The sequence below is a fragment of the Hypanus sabinus genome, chromosome 6, assembly GCF_030144855.1.
Source record: "Hypanus sabinus isolate sHypSab1 chromosome 6, sHypSab1.hap1, whole genome shotgun sequence".
Lineage (NCBI taxonomy): Eukaryota > Metazoa > Chordata > Chondrichthyes > Myliobatiformes > Dasyatidae > Hypanus > Hypanus sabinus.
Window position 1 is genome coordinate 150322317 of NC_082711.1, and position 18276 is coordinate 150340592.

At 40.4% G+C, this 18276-nt stretch overlaps 1 protein-coding gene and 1 long non-coding RNA gene across 9 annotated transcripts in view; one reads left to right on the forward strand and one right to left on the reverse strand.

Annotated features, from left to right (window-relative positions):
* Positions 1–18276, reverse strand: part of auts2a (activator of transcription and developmental regulator AUTS2 a) — a 1137604-nt gene that overhangs the window by 773100 nt on the left and 346228 nt on the right. The gene's annotated exons all lie outside the window — the stretch shown is intronic.
* LOC132395099 (uncharacterized) lies at positions 1148–5545 on the forward strand. The gene is made up of 3 exons (XR_009512530.1): positions 1148–1204; positions 3478–3551; positions 4078–5545. It is a non-coding gene; the product is annotated as an uncharacterized LOC132395099 (long non-coding RNA).

Here is an 18276-nt window from a genome sequence, read left to right on the forward strand (position 1 = left end):
AACCCACGCAGTCACAGGGAGAACGCACAAACTCCTTAGTTAGCGGATGGAGTTAGGTCGCCTGTACTGTAATGCATTGTTGCAACAACTACGCTACCGTACTGTGATCATGGCTTATTAAGGAACCCTGCAGGCATTATGCCCAGCACCAGTGTTACTTCTTTGATAGTAGTGAGAATATATTGCCTCATATTCGCCGACAACCTCACAGCTTTAGCGACCTGACCTTCAGCTCTGTCTGTATGGAGTCTGCTCTCTCCCTGTGACAGCTTAGGTATCTTCAGAGCATCATTTTCCGCCGAAAGGATTAGTGCGGATTAGTAGGTTAGATGGTCAATGCAAATGTATGCTAATATATGAATAAAGTACAGAATCTGGGACAAGTTGCTGGGAATATGGCAAAAATAAGATGTGCAAAAGTTAGATTCATGTAAATGGGTGCTTAATCTTGGTTTGGCATAGAATAGATGGGCTGAAGAACAAGATTCCTTGCTATATTTCTCTTTGAAAGTACTTACATCAAGGAACTTTTTACATGATGTTTACTTCAAGGCACATAAGAGAGCCTTCATATTAACAACTCAAAGCTGAATATGATATTGACAAAATTAATTGCATAAAACATTTAAATCAAACACTTTGAACATAAATTTCAAATACCAAAGAATAGTTTTATACAATTGTAAATGTATTGTCAAGCCTTCTTGAGTACTGGAGCATTAAAAAAAAGCTTTCAATTTAACACATATTTTGTGGCTCCACTTAACAAACACCCACTGTGCATAAGTGACAGACTTTCAGCAATGTTCATGATCCATTATGTTAGAAAACCTGAGAATTAAGACCCTTTTATAGTGTGAAGTGATTGAGCGATTGCTGCTCTCTGTGCCAGTTACTACTTTTAGTCTTAAAGCACATCAGAAATGTGGCCTGCAGTCTCAATTAAGCTGTCATTTCTACAAAGCAACAGATGTTCAAAAGGACGACAAGCTTCTTTTAAAAAAAATACTTGCCATTTGTCAAAACCAGATAAACCAAGATTACGGGCTTGGACTTTAGCACCCTATCTAGATGTGGCAGTTTTCCAAATCTTGGGAATGTTTTTGACATCCTTTAAGAGAACAACCCCAGGGTTCATTTGGGAAAACGCAATTTGGCTCCAGAGTACCTTGTTGGTTCACCCAAAGGAATCAACTGCTCTGTGGTGAGTTTACAAAAATTTTGGTACAATTGATGGGCATCCGTTGAAAAAAAAGAGTAGGAACGGATTTGGAGAGCACAGTTCTGATTAGAGGTTAGGATTTAAAACTATTGGCTAAATATTTCCAAAACAAATACTTCACGAAGGATTTCTGTGCAAGCAGAATGCAAACTGGCAGCACAATAGATTGGAAGTTAAATTACAGCCAGGAACAAGGACTTTGGAATGATCAAAAACTCACCAATATGTAGAGGTATCTCTAAATCACAAAGGACAGAATAAGCTTGATATAATGTGTCAGTTCGTGCTTACTGGGCTTTTTACCTTCAACTGTACCTACTTGGTGTGGCCCTGTGGGACTGATCAAACTAGGATTACAGATGCTGCAGCTGTTATGCAAGGAGGAGTAAATCACACTCAATGACTACACCTTGGATGGGTAACTTGGCCTAGATCATGATCTCTCATCCCTAGACCACTTTGAAGGCATTTTGACAGTTCACTGCTACCAAAAAGCTTTGAAATCTTCCTAATGTAGCTGATAATCTGAGATATTTCTAAAAATGAAATTATTTGCAAACATATTTTAAAACAAAGCTGTCAGGGCCTTTCTCAATCTGACTTTTGGAAAGAATAAGCTTTATGGAAGCTCTCCACAAGATATTCTTGTCAAAATCTTAGTGAAATAAAGAAAACAAACTTACTTACTGCAAACACGAGGAAATCTGCAGATGCTGGAAATTCAAACAAACACACACAAAATGCTGGTGGAACACAGCAGGTCAGGCAGCATCTATAAGGAGAAGCACTGTCGACGTTTCGGGCCGAGACCCTTCATCCTGACGGGTCCTGAAGAGTCACAGCCCAAAACGTCGACAGTGCTTCTTATAGATGCTGCCTGGCCTGCTGTGTTCCACCAGCATTTTGTGTGTGTTTACTTACTGTGATGAAGGTTGGTGACTCCATTGAAATGAATAGGGGCACACTATATATGGCAACCATCCCTGGTGTTATTGGGAGCATCCAGATGAAAACTGCTCTGGCCCACCAGGTTGAAGTGCTGAGTCCAATGGTGGGTGGGCGATGAGAATTACTCTTGCACATCTCTGACTTCTGCATGCTGGCCCATGAGGAAGATGTTTGCAGAACAAAAGGGGAAGAGCATCCATGCTGAAGCAGTTTGTACTTATACCGCTTGCAGGAGGTTTGTTGCAGACGCCGTGTCATACTGTCATGTGACCCAACTTTAAAAGTCACTCAGATGCTAGAAATCCAGAACTGCACTAAACTGAACTGATGGACAATGAAAGACAGAGAGAGGTCGACTGTAAAGCCCGCCCATAGAGAAAACTGATAGGCCTACTTAGCACAAAGAGAGACCAATCAGGATGCTCTCTCTGTCACTCTCTCACTACGTCTCTCTCTCTCTCTCTCTCTCTCTCTCTCTCTCCTCCTCCTGCTCACTCGCTCTCAAAAAACTCGATTTCCGGGATATTGTATATAACTTGTGGGCATCAGGGAGCCGCTATCAATATCTGGGAGACTCCCAGAACTTCTGGGACAGGTGTCCGAGAACAACAAACACACAAAATACTGGAGGAACTCAGCAAGTCACGCAACATCTACGAAGGGGAATGAGCTGACGACATTTAAGCCTCTTCTCTCAACTGGTGTCTCTCACCACACTTCCCCTGATTCCTTTCCAGCTGACAGAATTATGATATTTCCTGCGAACCAATTGACAAGGTGTGAAGCATCACCAAGAATAACACAAGTACTGATGAGATTTCTGTGCTGTATTATATCCTATATTACAACAGTGACTGCAGCCTGAAGGCATTTCATTGACTGTAAAGCGTATTAGAGAGAAAGGTGCCAGAAAAAATCCACTTTTCTCAACTTTTCCCAAGCCCTCGCAAATTGATGGAAGTTGTTAAAGTTATTCTACATCACAATTAAATCAACACTGATTCATGTTTGAGGACTCCCTTTGGTTCTGAATGCTATTTGCTTCCTTTTATTGTTTGCACAATTTGTTATTTTTCTGTCCCTGTACATTGGGTGTTTGCCATTTTTTGTGGTCCTTTTGGGTCTCTTTGCTTGGCAGCTGCCTATAAGAAGATAAATCTCAAGGATGTATAATATATACATACTTTGAAAATAAATGCACTTTGAAATTCCATTAAATATTACAATCTCTGCTTGTTGACAATGTTGAAAACCATTTTTGGTGATTGTAGTGTAGCAGAATGTGAATTAGTCTTTAATCTTGACAGAAGAGACAGTGGGGTCTGAAGCAATGCTCTGCTGGAGGAACTTGGAGGGGTCAAGCAGCATCTATGGTGGAAAGGTATCTTCAACATTTTCGTACTTCTCTGAGCTCTTTTGTTAACCTGAACGTAAATTATGTTGCATTTATCAAATATACAGCAGAACACATGGCAATTCTTAAAAATAATTTAAAGGGATGCGAACAGCTCAAGAAGAGGCCACCTGATCTTGTGCAACATCTTGATTTACTGATTTATCACTTGCAAGTTGCTGCCACTTAACCGAATCTCATTTTCACTCATCAAGGTCATCCAGAGCAAGCAGGTTAGGTTGGAAGTACCAATGCTTCAGTAAATGTCAAAAAACTTGTGCAACTGTGAGTCAGGGTGAGTCAATGGTGGCTGCCTATTAAAATTTTCAACTTGAGAGGGTCCAGAACAGTCAAGTGGTATTAAGCAAAGTTGTCAGTGTTTTTCTCAATATGTCTCTTGGGAAGAATGAGCTTTGTGGAAACATTCCACAAGATTATGTCAATGTTTCTAAGCAATCCCCGAGCAAATATACAGATCAATAATATTGATTCTTCACCTTTTATCTTTCCTTAGGTGAACTAGAGAGTGACATCCCCCTGCTGTTGACTTTGCAGATTGACCTTTGACCTGAGGAATCAGGTTCAACTCAGGCAAAAGCAGTTTCGAGGTGGAGTGATTATGATGTAGTCCCATTAAATCCCAATGTTTTTCTGATAGACTTCAGCTACTCTGAGATAAACCAGTTCTCTCCAGTTATACTGCAAACCAAGGAACAGAAATAATGATCTTTCTGGCTACCAGACTGCGTTTAAAAAACAATGCCATCAAACAGATAATGCAAGTGTTTCAGCTGAATTGTTTTTAAATAGTGGATGGAGCAAAACATTAAAAGAGTATTTTAATATGACAATTTATCTGTAATATCTGTATCAATAATGGGACTAGTGACTAATGAACATATCGATACAGCTATAAAGAATGGAAGACAGTGACTATATTTCATCAGGAGTTTGAAGAGATTTGGTTTGTCAATTAACATAGTCTAAAACTTCTATAGATGTACTGTGGACAGCATTCCGACAGGTTGTCTGGTATGGGGGGAGGGGTCTACTCCACAGGACTGAAAGAATCAACAGAGAGTCATAAAATTAGTCATCTCCACCTTGGGCATTTGCCTCCATAGTACCCAAGACATCTTCAAGGAGAAAACACGAGGAAATCTGGAGATGCTGGAAATTCAAACAACACACACAAAATGCTGGTGGAACACAGCAGGCCAGGCAGCATCTATAAGGAGCAGCACTGTCGACATTTCGGGCCGAGACCCTTCGTCAGGACTGACTGAAAGGAAAGATAGTGAGAGATCTTCAAGGAGAGGTGTCTCAGAAAGGGACGTCCATTATTAAGGACCCCCATCACCCAAGACATGCCCTCTTCTCATTGTTACCACCAGGAAGGAGGTACCGAAGCCTGAAGGCACACACTCAGCGATTCAGGAACAGCTTCTTCCCCTCTGCCATACAATTCCTAAATGGGCATTGAACCCTTGAACACTACCTCACTTTTTAAAAAATATTATTTCTATTTTTGCACTATTTTTAATCTATCCAATATGTATACTTACTGTAATTGATTTACTTCTTTTTCCTTTCTATGTTATCATGTAATGCATTGAATTGTTGCTGCTACATTAACAAATTTCATGACACATGCCAGTGATAATAAACCTGATTCTGATTTTAGGTGAAAAGCAATGAAGTTGCCTGAAAATTGGATGTTGAAATAGGAATTAAGTATTAATTTTTAGTTCAGATTTATAGTGGTTGATAAATTATAACCAGTATTTTCCAATGTCTTCAATGTAATAAAAAGAATGAATAATGAAGGAAGTGTATTTAGATAACCCCTTTCATGGTCATAACATGATAAGACCAGAAGACATGGAAGCAGAATTTGCCCACACAACTCATTGAGTCTGCTCCATCATTGAATCAACTCTGATTTGTATTTCTCAACCCCATTCTCCTGCCTTCTCCCTGAAACCTTAACCCACTTATCAGTCAAGAACCTGTCAAACTCATCCTTAAATATACTTAATGACAGTGCCTCCACAGTTCTGCAATAACAGTCTCAAAAAACACAGTTGTTTGCATTGATCTGCAAATAAACTACCAGCAGAACCTGTTTTCAAAAGCTGTCCAGATATTGCATTGTGTATACTCAATGATATCATTTGTATTATACATAAATGATGATAAATTAATGCCCAGGGACATTTAGTGGTCTAACTTTTGCTACTCAATAGCTGATGGCTTTAATCAAATTCCAGAATTCAGCTCTCAAAACTGCAGCAAATTCTGTACATACACAAATCCTGTCAAATGCAGATATAGAAGGATACAATATCGGATTATTGAACCACTGGACAGCTCTGAGTGGAATGGTCTCCAAGAGCTGTGCTGGTGTACCATTCCTGGGACATAGCAAAACATTATAATGCAAAACAGAACTGTTTCTAATACCAGTATTTGAAGTTTTCAATTCGATAAGCAAATTCAGCCATTTTAGTTAGCTTACATAATATTTCCACTGAACAACTTTTTATTTACTTTTTAAAAATTTAACTAGTTCTTCAATTTCTCCAAATGACAGGGATATTTAAGAAGCTCTTTATGATTAATTACAGCATTTACTACTGGAAGAAGTCCACACCTATCCTAACAGCTGCGTGCCTCTTCTCTGCCTTGCCCAAAACAGAGTTGCTTTTGAGAGCACACCAATGGACTCTGAGAAGTATGGGGCAAAGAGCAAAGTACTCCTGGGCGTTAGGTGTGTGGAGGGGCTGACAGATAGAGAACCTAAGCACTGTGTATGCTGGCAAGAACAAGTTCTTTGCATCTCTGCTTTAATACTGGATTAAATATGGTGTTCATTTTCTTTTCCATTTGTTCCAAACAATCTTGAACTTTGAAAAACTTTGTAAATGGAGGTTTCCCCTTATGTTGTTGCTTTGAGAATGCATTCTGCTACAGATCTTTCTTTACGTCCTGTGTTACTGCTCCTCCTTTAGGTGGCCATTGACTTTTCAAGGCTGTACACCTGAATAACTTTTTTTAAGGCAAATCTCTTCAATATTTGAAGGTTAAACCATCTTCAATCACTTGTAGTCCATCTGCTTAATCTGCTGTTTAAGCATGTAACAGTTATTCAAATCGGTTCTGAGATTATGAAGATTGTAGAACAACAAAAACAAGGAGTGAAACAGATGCTGGTGCCCTGCCTGATCAGCTGTACTCCTCTGCGTTATTTTACTAACACAGCTGTAGAGGGAGACATAGTACCACTCTAATACATACTACTTTGCTATTAACACTGTCAATAAATACGCAGTGTGTATTTCAAGTGGGCATACTTCATGTATGGAGTTGTTATATCAGTAGTTTTTAATAATTGCAATTCAACGCATTTTAATAAATTGTTCTGCAATAAAATTTTTAAAAAACACTATTAACACTGACATTGAAATAAACTATGAGTAAACTCTTCTCAAAATCTGGTCGGAAATTTCACTGAATACTTTTAATTAAATTATTTGTATTATTCATAAATTATGATAAATTAGTGTGCAGAGACATTTAATGGTCCAATGTAATACAATTAATAGTCAATTGACTTCAAAGATTTTAGGAATTATATTCTGAAATAGTAGATAACAAGCATTCTTTGCCAAAAGAATGTAATTTGGAAGCATAGGAAACAGGAGCGGCTGCGGACCAAGCAGTTCCTTGTACCTGCACACCAGTCACTAAGATCGTGGATGATCTGAACAGCTCCAGTTTCTTGTTTGTTCCCTGTAACCCCCAGCTCCCTTACATATTTATAGCTCAGCCTTGAATATATTCAACAATCCAGCTCTCTGGGGTACAGAATTCCAATAGTTCAAAGTCCATAGAGAAGAAATTCCCCCCCCCCCCCCCCCCACCATCTTCATCTGATTGTGGATCAAAAATCTGCAAGCACCTGCCACGAATTTATTCAACTGATTTCCATTGAATATAGGCCCAAATTACTTAACTTTTCTCAAAAAGACAATTCCCTTATCCCAGAACCTTCTTTGACCTTCCTCTCATGCAAGTATATCCTGAATTAACGAGACCAAAACTGCCTGCCCAGATGTGGTCTCATTAGCACTTTGTTTATTAATACTAATGTTAACACTTCGACTTCTCCCCATTTTTCCATTCCTGAAGAGTCTCGGCCCAAAACATCAACTGTTTACTCTTTTCCATGCCTGGCCTCCAGCATTTTGTGTGTGTTGCTTTCGATTTCCAGCACTGACAGATTTTCTTGTGTTTATTGACTCTTTCTACACTGGTCATCAGCAATTGCATTCCACGGCTCATAATCTTGCATCTTAACTTTCCATATTTAATGTATGAGAACAAGGTCCCATTGTACTGCGACTTTTTCTGGTCTCCCTCCATTTAAACAATACCCTTTTTCCTGTTCTTTCTTTTGAAGCAAATACCCTTACCTCCATGCATTATGTTCTTCAAAATTTTGGTTGATATACTTAACCCGAACCCACTACATGTAGTTAGCCTCTGCTGCCCCAGCTGTAAGATTGAGTTTCAATTGTTGCCACTGCCTGGAAGGAGTTTATACATTCTACCTGGAACTGTGTGGGTTTCCTCTCAGTGCTCTGGTTTCCTCCCACATTCCAAAGATGTACGAGTTAGGTATAGTAAGTTGTGGGCCTGTTCTACTTGGAACTGTGTGGGTTTCCTCTCGGTGCTCTGGTTTCCTCCCACATTCCAAAGATGTACGAGTTAGGTATAGTAAGTTGTGGGCCTGCTACGTTGGTGCCAGAAGTGTGGCAACGCTTGCGGGCTGCCCCCAGCGCAATCCTCGAACTGTGTTAGTTGCTGATGCAAAACAGAAGTATTTCACTGGCATGCTTCAGCGTACAAGTGGAAAATAAATCTTTCCCACCATCACAGCCTGCCTTTGCAAAATTAGTTGCATTGTCAGACAATGCAATCGCAATATAGTTGGCTGCTTCGTCTCAGTCATGACTCAGGTCATTTTGTTGTGACCATCCACTGTGTGGTTATCCAAGATCAAGCCATCTCAAAGAGGTGGAGACCACATGTGAAGCCCAGCCTCTCTGGGATTCACGAACCTACTTCCTTACTCACTTGAATGGAGGTGCTGTGGCAGTAGATCTAAATGTGCAATGGACATTCCTTTGAATGGATGATATACTGTAAATAGTGAGACATGGATTTTACTAATAATGGAGAAGAAATGTCACTCAGTACCCATCATGGCAGTCATTGACTGCTGTGTACTAACTGAGTTCATTGAATGCATTGGGTGTTGGTGTCAGTCAAGTTTGAGATGTTCCTTCTCCCACTGCAAAACTGTACATCAGGACTAGTGCACCCATGCTTAGAGAACCAGGTGTCTGGAACCTTCTGACAGAGGACAACAAGATTGGGCACAAGATCCTCCAGAGGTTTTAGGAGGCAATCCAGGCCAGATCCCTGGCTTCAGGCCTGTCCGCTGCAGAGTCAGAGGAAGGGGAGGGAGGGTGATAGCAGACAGGAAGTGGACAAGAGATGGAAGTCAGAGGTGATTTCCCATTGAGAGAGAGTAATTGGCAAGGATCTGAGAAAGCAGTAAAGGTGGAAGAGTGGGTGGTGGGAGAGTGGAGGAATCACAAGGGAAAGGAAGTGGCGTTGGATGAGGATGTTGGAAGACTGGAGTGGAGGTGAAACTGCAGGAGGAATCCAGAGTGGATCTGAGAAAGCAGTAAAGGTGGAAGAGTGGGTGGTGGGAGAGTGGAGGAATCACAAGGGAAAGGAAGTGGCGTTGGATGAGGATGTTGGAAGACTGGAGTGGAGGTGAAACTGCAGGAGGAATCCAGAGTGGTCGTGGTAAGGGAGAGATGGATTAAGGAGGATAGTGTGGACAAGATCACGTGTGTGTACATGTTTATCCAGTTACGCATGAGCTGTCAATTTGGCAGAATATAGTCTCCGATCCCCATGGACCTCCTTGCCACTGAATCAAGACCACATGAGAGACGTTGTGAATGGGCAGCCCACAATAAATGAACTCATGCATAGGAAGCATCCATTCCTCAGAATTACTGTGGAGGAAAGTCATCATCAATCCCAATGGAACTGCCTGAGGGAGTAACCTTTCCAAACTGGGGATCTGTGACATGAATAATCTTTTGATCAATCATATTTAGAAATTTCTCTGAAGACACAGAGATGCAGTGTTTTCATAAAGAGGGGCTATTTGGCTGTTGTGTCACAAAACGAAACAATTTCATTCATAGTTGTGGAATCACTGTTGGATACTTCCTTTTGCATACGTCCAAACGTATAAAGGAAAATCGTGCATCCAAATCTAAGGCAAGGACAGGAATAGCTGGAGGCTAACGGTGATTGCAGCCTGAGATATTAGAGGAGTGAAACAATGACCTCATCTGGGGAATTCAGGGGAAGTCATGGAGTTGGAATATGGTAATTGGGAATCAGGGCCAATGGTGGTGGAAGGAGCAAGGGGATGTTTCATGCCACCAACAGCACTGACAAATCCCAGAGGACTGTAAGTAAGAGGACTGAACTTACTATGGTCCTACCCAGAGCAGCAGTAATAAAACCTAGTTAATATAGAAGTTCCAGCAATAACAATCCTGGGGAAACATGAACCCTGGCAATGGCCCAAAATGAGCCCTGCATGGGAATTATATCACTCAAAAAACGCCTGAAGCTGAAATCATGTTGGATGCAAGAAAGTAACTCATGCCAAAAAGTGCCTAGTCAAATTTCCTGAGTAACACAAAAAACCCTAGTAATGGTTGTATCACATTTCATTCTGGAGAAAATTCCATTGTCAATCACGTAGCAGAGTATTAAACAGTTACACCAACAGAATCTAAGTAAGGAATTCTAAATGAAGTGTAAGTCCACCCATCCATGTAAAATCATTGGCTGTGGGCAATGGGAAAGATAAAAATTGAAAGAGAGAAAGAGTCAAAGAGAGAAAAAAAAACAGAATAAAGAAGCTTGATGACATCATTTCATATCAACTAATAAAATTCAATTACATCTAAGTGAGCAACTCTATTGAATTTTGGCTTGCTTAGTTGGTAATTGGTACTTCAGAATCCAGGTCTACTTTGGCTAAGTTGTTGACAGTTTTGAGTGAATTGGAAGATTGTGGGTTCACATTCCTCTCCAGAAACCAGAGCAGTCCAGCTGACACTTCAGTAAACACTAATGCAAACTACACCGTGAAGCATCACCTTCTGGGTGAGAAGTCAAAAATGTCTCATTTGAAATAGAAACAGAAAATGCCGGGAACTCTCAGCCACTGAGGCAGCACCACTGCAAAGAATGGAGTTAACATTTCACATTGAAGACCGATGTGCCAAACTGTGAAAGAGAGAAAATAATAAACTTTTTGGTTGAAGAGAAAGTGGGAGAACAATGGATTAGGCAAAGGAAAGTGAGAGCAGGATTGCCAGCAGGATACACTGTTGATATTCGTCTGGTTGATTGGTTAATGTGGTGGGGGGGGGGGGGGTTTAGAGAGACAGCAGACAAAGGAACAACACACAAAATGCTCGAGGAACTCAGTGGATAGGGCAACGTTGACAGTGGGAAATGGACAGTCAACATTTTTGGTAGAGTCCCTGTGCCTGGACTGAAAGGCAAAGAGGAGAAAGCCAGTATGAAAAGGTGGAGGGAAGGGATGGAGAAAGAGCAGGCATGGAATATAGAAGCTACATAATGCCACAATATGCCATGAGATAGATAGATAGATAGATAGATCTCTCTCCCCCCCCCCACACCCCAACCCCCTTTCCACCCCCAATCTCCTGAACAACTTAACACTCACTTGATTATACTCTGTTCCAGCATCCAGCATAGGCATAGGGTCTTTAGCAACATAAAGTGCTCCAGCAATTCCTGGTTTTATTTCAGATTTCCAGCATCTGTAGCATTTTCATATTTGCCTCAGTCTCATCTACATTCTTTGATGGATGCAAAAGATTTTCTTTTAAAGATGACCAAGGCAGTTACGCTTGACCTCAGGGTCAATACTTATCCTTCAATTGGGACAAATAAGATCCCTTTATCTTGTTAGTATTCCATTGCTGTCTGTGGGAAATCCCTCATGCAAATAGCCTGCCATTATTTTCATATTGCAATAGTAATTTCACTTCAACAAGTATTCCATTCACAAGAAATAACTTTGGGATCTTCTGAAGGAACTCTTATCAGCAAAGCTGGTACCATATTTCCCATGAAGGAGTATGACAATTCTACTTTATTGGTACGCGTAATAGAAAATACAGGTCATGAAACACATTAACAGGTGATTGGTACACAGTGATTTGCTTGAAATCCTAAAGTTAAGATGAAATTCCCATGAAACCACCCATTCTCAGTGAAAATTATCACCATTTTATTAAGTGTCTTTGTGATGGATGTGAAGAATGACGAAATGCCTGTTCTCCTACTATTGTCATAAAGAGGCTGTCAAAAATGATGTGAGGCCCTTTACCACTGCACGTAACCAGCATCTGGAAATAATATTGTGTCTGTTCCTTTTTATGTTGAACCTAATCATTTAAAGAAGAAAACTAAAGACTAGCGTTCTCATTCTTAAATACCCTAAATAAAAATATATTACAACATTCTTATTAATGTTCTATCCAATGAACTAACAAAATAGATAATGCATGTCACATGATTGTATATTTCTTTTATTTCCTTTCACCAAAGAAAGATGCCAATCAGCCCACTGAGCTTATGTCAGCCCACAGAGCAACAACCAGTCCCACTTCCTTGCTTGTGTTTCACTCTCTCTCATATGCCCACAAACTTTCCTTCCTGCATTGGTGTTAATTTACAGGAGCCAATTAACCCACCAGCATTGTTGTGGGAGCACACAGGGATGTGGTCATAGGAAGGACATGCAAACCCACGCAAACAGCACCAAAGTTCAGGATGGAATCCAGGATCTTGTGGCACTATACTACCCTCTACATATTTTGTTAACTGTGCATATGCAAATAAGATGACAAGCAAATCCCTCAAAGCTGTTGCTCCGATAACTCAATTCAGTGAGGAGACAGATGTGTTCAATTGCACAATGGATAACTGCACACTGGCTGATCTATACTGAGCGAATTGAGCAGTGTTTAAGGAAATGAAAGAGCTAATGAGAAAGGAGTGCCAGTTTTGCAGAGTCAATAGATGAAAGAGTATAAATTTTGCTTTGAAGACTGACAGCTCTAAGCAAACCAGCCGAAATGAGCTTTGCTGATACTGTCAAAGGAATGTATGAACATTTAGAACTGAAGCCATTGTTGACTGCAGAATGCTCTAGGTTTCATAAGTAGAATCGAAAGGAAGAGGAGTCCATTTCAGTTTACGTAGCTGAATTGAAGAAATTATCTGAGCATTGTGAGTTCAGTGATGGGCTTAATGATACACTGAAAGATCATTTAGTTTGTGGAATTGTACAAGAAAACAATCAAAAAATGGCTCCTAACTGAAACACAACTCACATTTAAAAAAGCACTTGAAATTGCTTTGTCAATGGAAACAGCAGCCAGAGACGTGATTGAGTTGCAGTCAGGAATGAAAGTGAGGATGAACAAAATCACAATGTCTCAACAGAAGTGTGCCTAGCTGAACAAATTGTGTTACCATTGTGGCACATACACCAGACCAATGCAGGTTTAAAGGCAAAACTTGCAGAAAATGCAACAAAGCAGGACACATACAAAGAGAATAATGGTCAGACAAAAATAAATGGACTGAACAGGAAAGAGAAAAAGTAAAGTTTCAAAAAGAACACTAATCTGCATGCTATTGATGAAATATCTGACAATGATGAGAGTGACAAAGAGCTGCATAGCTTTGAGATTTACAGTGTGAAAACTAACAACTGACAAACAACATAGCTTGCACCAGAAGTGAACAGCAAATTAATTAAAATGGAATCAGGCACTGGCTCAGCTGTTTCAGTCATTCCACAAAACAAGTTGGCATGGAATTTCAAAGACAATGAAATAAAGCCTGCAGATATCCTACTAAGAGCTTATAATGGAGAAAAGATAACTCCTGTGGGAATGCCATTAATAACAGCCACATTGAGCTTAAATGTGGTAAAAACAGGAGGCCCAGCTTTGTGGGGTCATAAGTACTTGAGACAACTACAACTTGATTGGAGATCCAGCCACAATTTGCATGCCACATCCCCTGCAAAAGAGTCGATTGCAAGCAAGTTAAGAAAGGTACTGGATGATATGACAGCAATGTTGGCATTGAAAAACTCAAACATATCAAAGGTAAGATAGTGTTAAATGGAAATACCACAACCAAGTTTCACAAAGCCTGTCCAGTTCTGTATACCACTTGTGACAAAGTGGGTAAACAGAGTTGTTTTTGAAGGAGACACTTTGAGCTACTGGGTGATTTTCTCACTGTACACCAACAAAACACAAACTCCGTGGATTTCAATAGGTTTCAATAGGTACATTTAATGTCAGAGAAACGTATACATTATACATCCTGAAATTCTGATTTTAGCCAGGATGTTGCTATTTTCACACCAAAGGTGCTCTGAGCATTGTTTGCACAAAAGCACTTTCATCTATCAGAATAACTCAACCACTTGATAGCTAGATGCAACACAAATGGCTACTGCAGATCCCCCCTCTAACAACAAGTACTCAGATTCAATTGCAGTGGAAGCAGCTCGACACACTCAGGAAAAAAAAACACACATGGTATTCTTCTCCAGTTAAGGAATACTGTATTTTACATTTAAGTGCTGTCCCTGGTAAAAACTTTAGCCTGGACATCATCCACTTTAGATTGTGTTTTGGATATTTTGGGACAAGAATATCTGTCATTTAGTGGAGCCTGGACTGGCACATATGATTAAGTATTCACAGTTTAAACAGAAGTGTCCTCTTGTGTAATACGTTTTTCATTATCACGAGTGAAACTAAATGGATTTGAAACCAATGAAATTGCAAGTAAATTACAGTCATCCTCATAAAAGAAGAATGTCACAGATAGGATTTCATTTGGAACATGAAACATTTTACAACGCCAAAAAATCAAATTATACTGGGAGTTTAAATAGAGTAAGATGGCTAGCAATAATCTGAATTCCCATGTAATCCTCTTCCTTATAATAACAAATTTCTTTATGCTATCTGGTGTCTCTAAATACTCCTTTGTTTCCTGTGTATCAGGCATTCGTGCTATTGGCAGTAGGCTGTCTGGGAACAAATCATCTATTTATTCCATGAAGATAGAGCTTATGGGAGGAAGTGACCACTGGCTAGAACCTCACTTTGCACATCATCATTTTGTGCTGCATGCATGAGGCTATTCACGATCAAGCCAGTTATTTCCCTTACTGGAAACTTTCTAATTGTTTTTTTTTGACCTGGTTATTGCTATGGTAATGGTTCGATCGACTCAATGGTGTGAAGGTTGACAATCAGCAGGGAAAGTTCGAAAAGCACAATGTGAGATGTGACTGTCAGTGTAGTTAGATTTCCTTAGATACCCTTGAATGTGGGAGATGAAGGAACGATCCAATTGAGTAGTTCAATATGGCTTAAAAGCAACTATTTCCTCTGATGGGGGATTCAGCAACTTGCAAAAAAATACGACTGAGGCTTTTCATAGATGCTGTTCAGAAATATTTCTTAATGCAGATGGAACACCACTCTGTCAGACTCCCTTCAATATGTCTAAGGTATATTCAATGAAAAATTTGAAGGCAACATAGATGTCAAATGAGAGCATTAAGGGTAATGGAAGCAAGGCAGGCATATAGAGTTATAAAACTATTCAGCAATGATCAATATGAATAGATGTGAACTCTTTAAATACCTAATTCCACCAGATTCATGTTTACTATCATATATTGCACCACACACAAAACAGCTCTTCTAAACCGAAGCCGTCAAAGTCTGCTAAATTTTCGTAAATTTTGGCAATACCATCTTCAAAGCAGGCTGTTTTGTGACTGAATGTTGGTCTTCACACTCCTTATGCCCCATCTGCCAAGGCAACGTAATTTCTCTTCCAAGTTTGTCGTCAGGAGTTTGTTTCACAGCTCCTTATTGTTGCAAAGTCGTGATTGTTCTCTTTTGCATCTATTTCTCAGCACTGTGGCTTCCAAAGTATGACATTGTTTAGTCCAATTAACATACCAATCCTGTTTGGTCCTTATTTGTGATACACAAGTATGTCATATAACTGAATTGTCTTCCTTTTTCTTAAACAGTGGTGTCACTGCTACCACTAAGTCCTTGACTGCGTCTTATCCATTTTCTGTGACTCTGTTCTCACCTCCTCTCATTCAGGAAGGAAAAAACAGGTACAGTTCCCTTGCGTTTGATTCTTCATGCCACTAACCTATGCATTCAACACATCATTTTCTGTCGTTCCCACTACCTTCAAAGAGATTCCATTACAAGAAACGTCTTTTCCTCGCCTCCCCTTGCAGCATTTTGTAGGGGCAATTCCCTTCATGGCTTCTCGGTGCCTCTTTTGTTCCCACTGACCACCCACTTTTATGACATCACATTCTTGTAAACTGCAGGCGATGCACACTTACCCTTACCCCTTTTCCACTTCCACATTTGGCCTTCACAGTGTGGGGTCTCCTCTAAGCTGGAAAGGCCACTTACAGCTTGCAATACTGCTTTGCAAAGCATCTGTATTCAGTCCTCAGGGATGATCCTGAGCTTCTAGATGCCTGCAACTTTAACCTCTCATCCCACTCTCACTTCAAATGATTGGTCTGTGTCCTCCTGGCTTACCTGTGAAGTGACTCCTCAAATGGAAGGATTGTTTGGGGTTCTGAATAGTCAAAATTGACTTGCCGATGCTCTCACTATCTCACAGCTCCCATTGCCTCATGAGCAGATAACCTCACCTACAGCTTATGCCAAAACCACCCCTGTTTTACCATAATGGATACATCTTCCTCTCCCACTCTCACTGTAGCTTCTTTCCACCCTTTCAGAGGCCAGAAACATTAATGCAGTTTCACATCCACATGTGTGGCCTGATTGTTCAGTATTTCCAGCATTTTCAGTTTTTATCTTATATTCAAAATATTAAGTTTTTGTTTAATTCTCAAGTTGAGTGACATTCTGAAGATTTCAATTTTCTTTGCCCATTGCCACTGGCACTAAAACCATTACATCACGTACACTTAGAGGACGCATTATTAACTACTTCCAGTACCTAATAGAGGGCCACTAAGTTCTTTGTCTTTTGCTGCTGTAGCCCATCCACTTCAAGGTTCAACGTGCTGTGCGTTCAGAGACGCTCTCCTGCACACCACTGTTGTAACGCATGGCTATCTGAGTTACTGTCGCTTTCTTGTCAGCTTGAACCAGTCTAGACATTCTCTTCTGACCCCTCCCATTTCACTGGATGTATTTTGTTTTTCACACCACTCTCTGTAAACTCTAGAGTGTTGCATTACAAAATCCCAGATCAGCAGTTTCTGATATACTCAAACTATCCCATCTGGCACCAACAATCATTCAATACACAATAGTTGCAGGAGTAGGCCATTTGGCCCTTCCAGCCAACACCACTATTCAATGTGATCATGGCTGATCATCCACAATCAGTACCCTGTTGCTGCCTTCTCCCCATATCCCTTGACCTCGCTATCTTTGAGCTCTATCTAACTCTTTCTTGAAAGCATCCAGAGAATTGGCCTCCACTGCCTTCTGAGGCAGAGCATTCCATAGATCCACAACTTCTCTGGGTGAAAAACTTTTTCCTCAACTCTGTTCTAAATGGCCTACCCCTTATTCTTAAACTGTGACCTCTGGTTCTGGACCCCCCCCCCCCCCAACATCGGGAACATGTTTCCTGCCTCTAGCGTGTCCAATCCCTTAATAATCTTATATGTTTCAATCAGATCCCCTCTTATCCTTCTAAATTCCAGTGTATACAAGCCCAGTCTCTCCAATCTTTCAATATATGATAGTCCCGCCATCCCGGGAATCAACCTTGTGAACCTACGCTGCACTCCCTCAATAGCAAGAATGTCCTTCCTCAAATTTGGAGACCAAAACTGAATACAATTCTTCAAGTGTGGTCTCACCAGGGCCCTGTTCAAGTGCAGAAGGACCTCTTTGCTCCATGGTCAAAGTCACTTAGATGACATTTCTTCCTCATTCTGATGTTTTGTCTGAACGGCAAATGAACCTCTTGACCATGTCTGCAGGTATACCTAATAACGTGGCCACTGAGTATATGCAGGCATGAACGGACTCTCCCATCTGGTAAATCAAGAGACTTTTTCACACTTCACACTGATGCAGGTTGGAGGTCTCAGCAGTCACAGTAATTTAGCCTGCAACTTGTGTTTACTGCTCATGCTCTCTAACCCCAGGCAAATCCTTTGATTATTTACTGCTGCCAAGGGTCTCTCTGCCATGGACATCTGACAAATTAGAGCTGTCCATGAGCGTCAACCAGACATCAGGCAGCAAAACCTGAGCTCACACTTTAAATTGGCCGAATGGTTCCCCTGAAGACTTATACAGAGAAAGGTCCCATCAACTGTTGCTCAGTGAATCTGACATCAAAGCAAATAAAAGCAACTGTACTAGATTTAAATTACTTAAAAACTATATTTTAAAATGTTAGCCAATATCGCAGCCCATTTAACTCATACAAAGTTTAA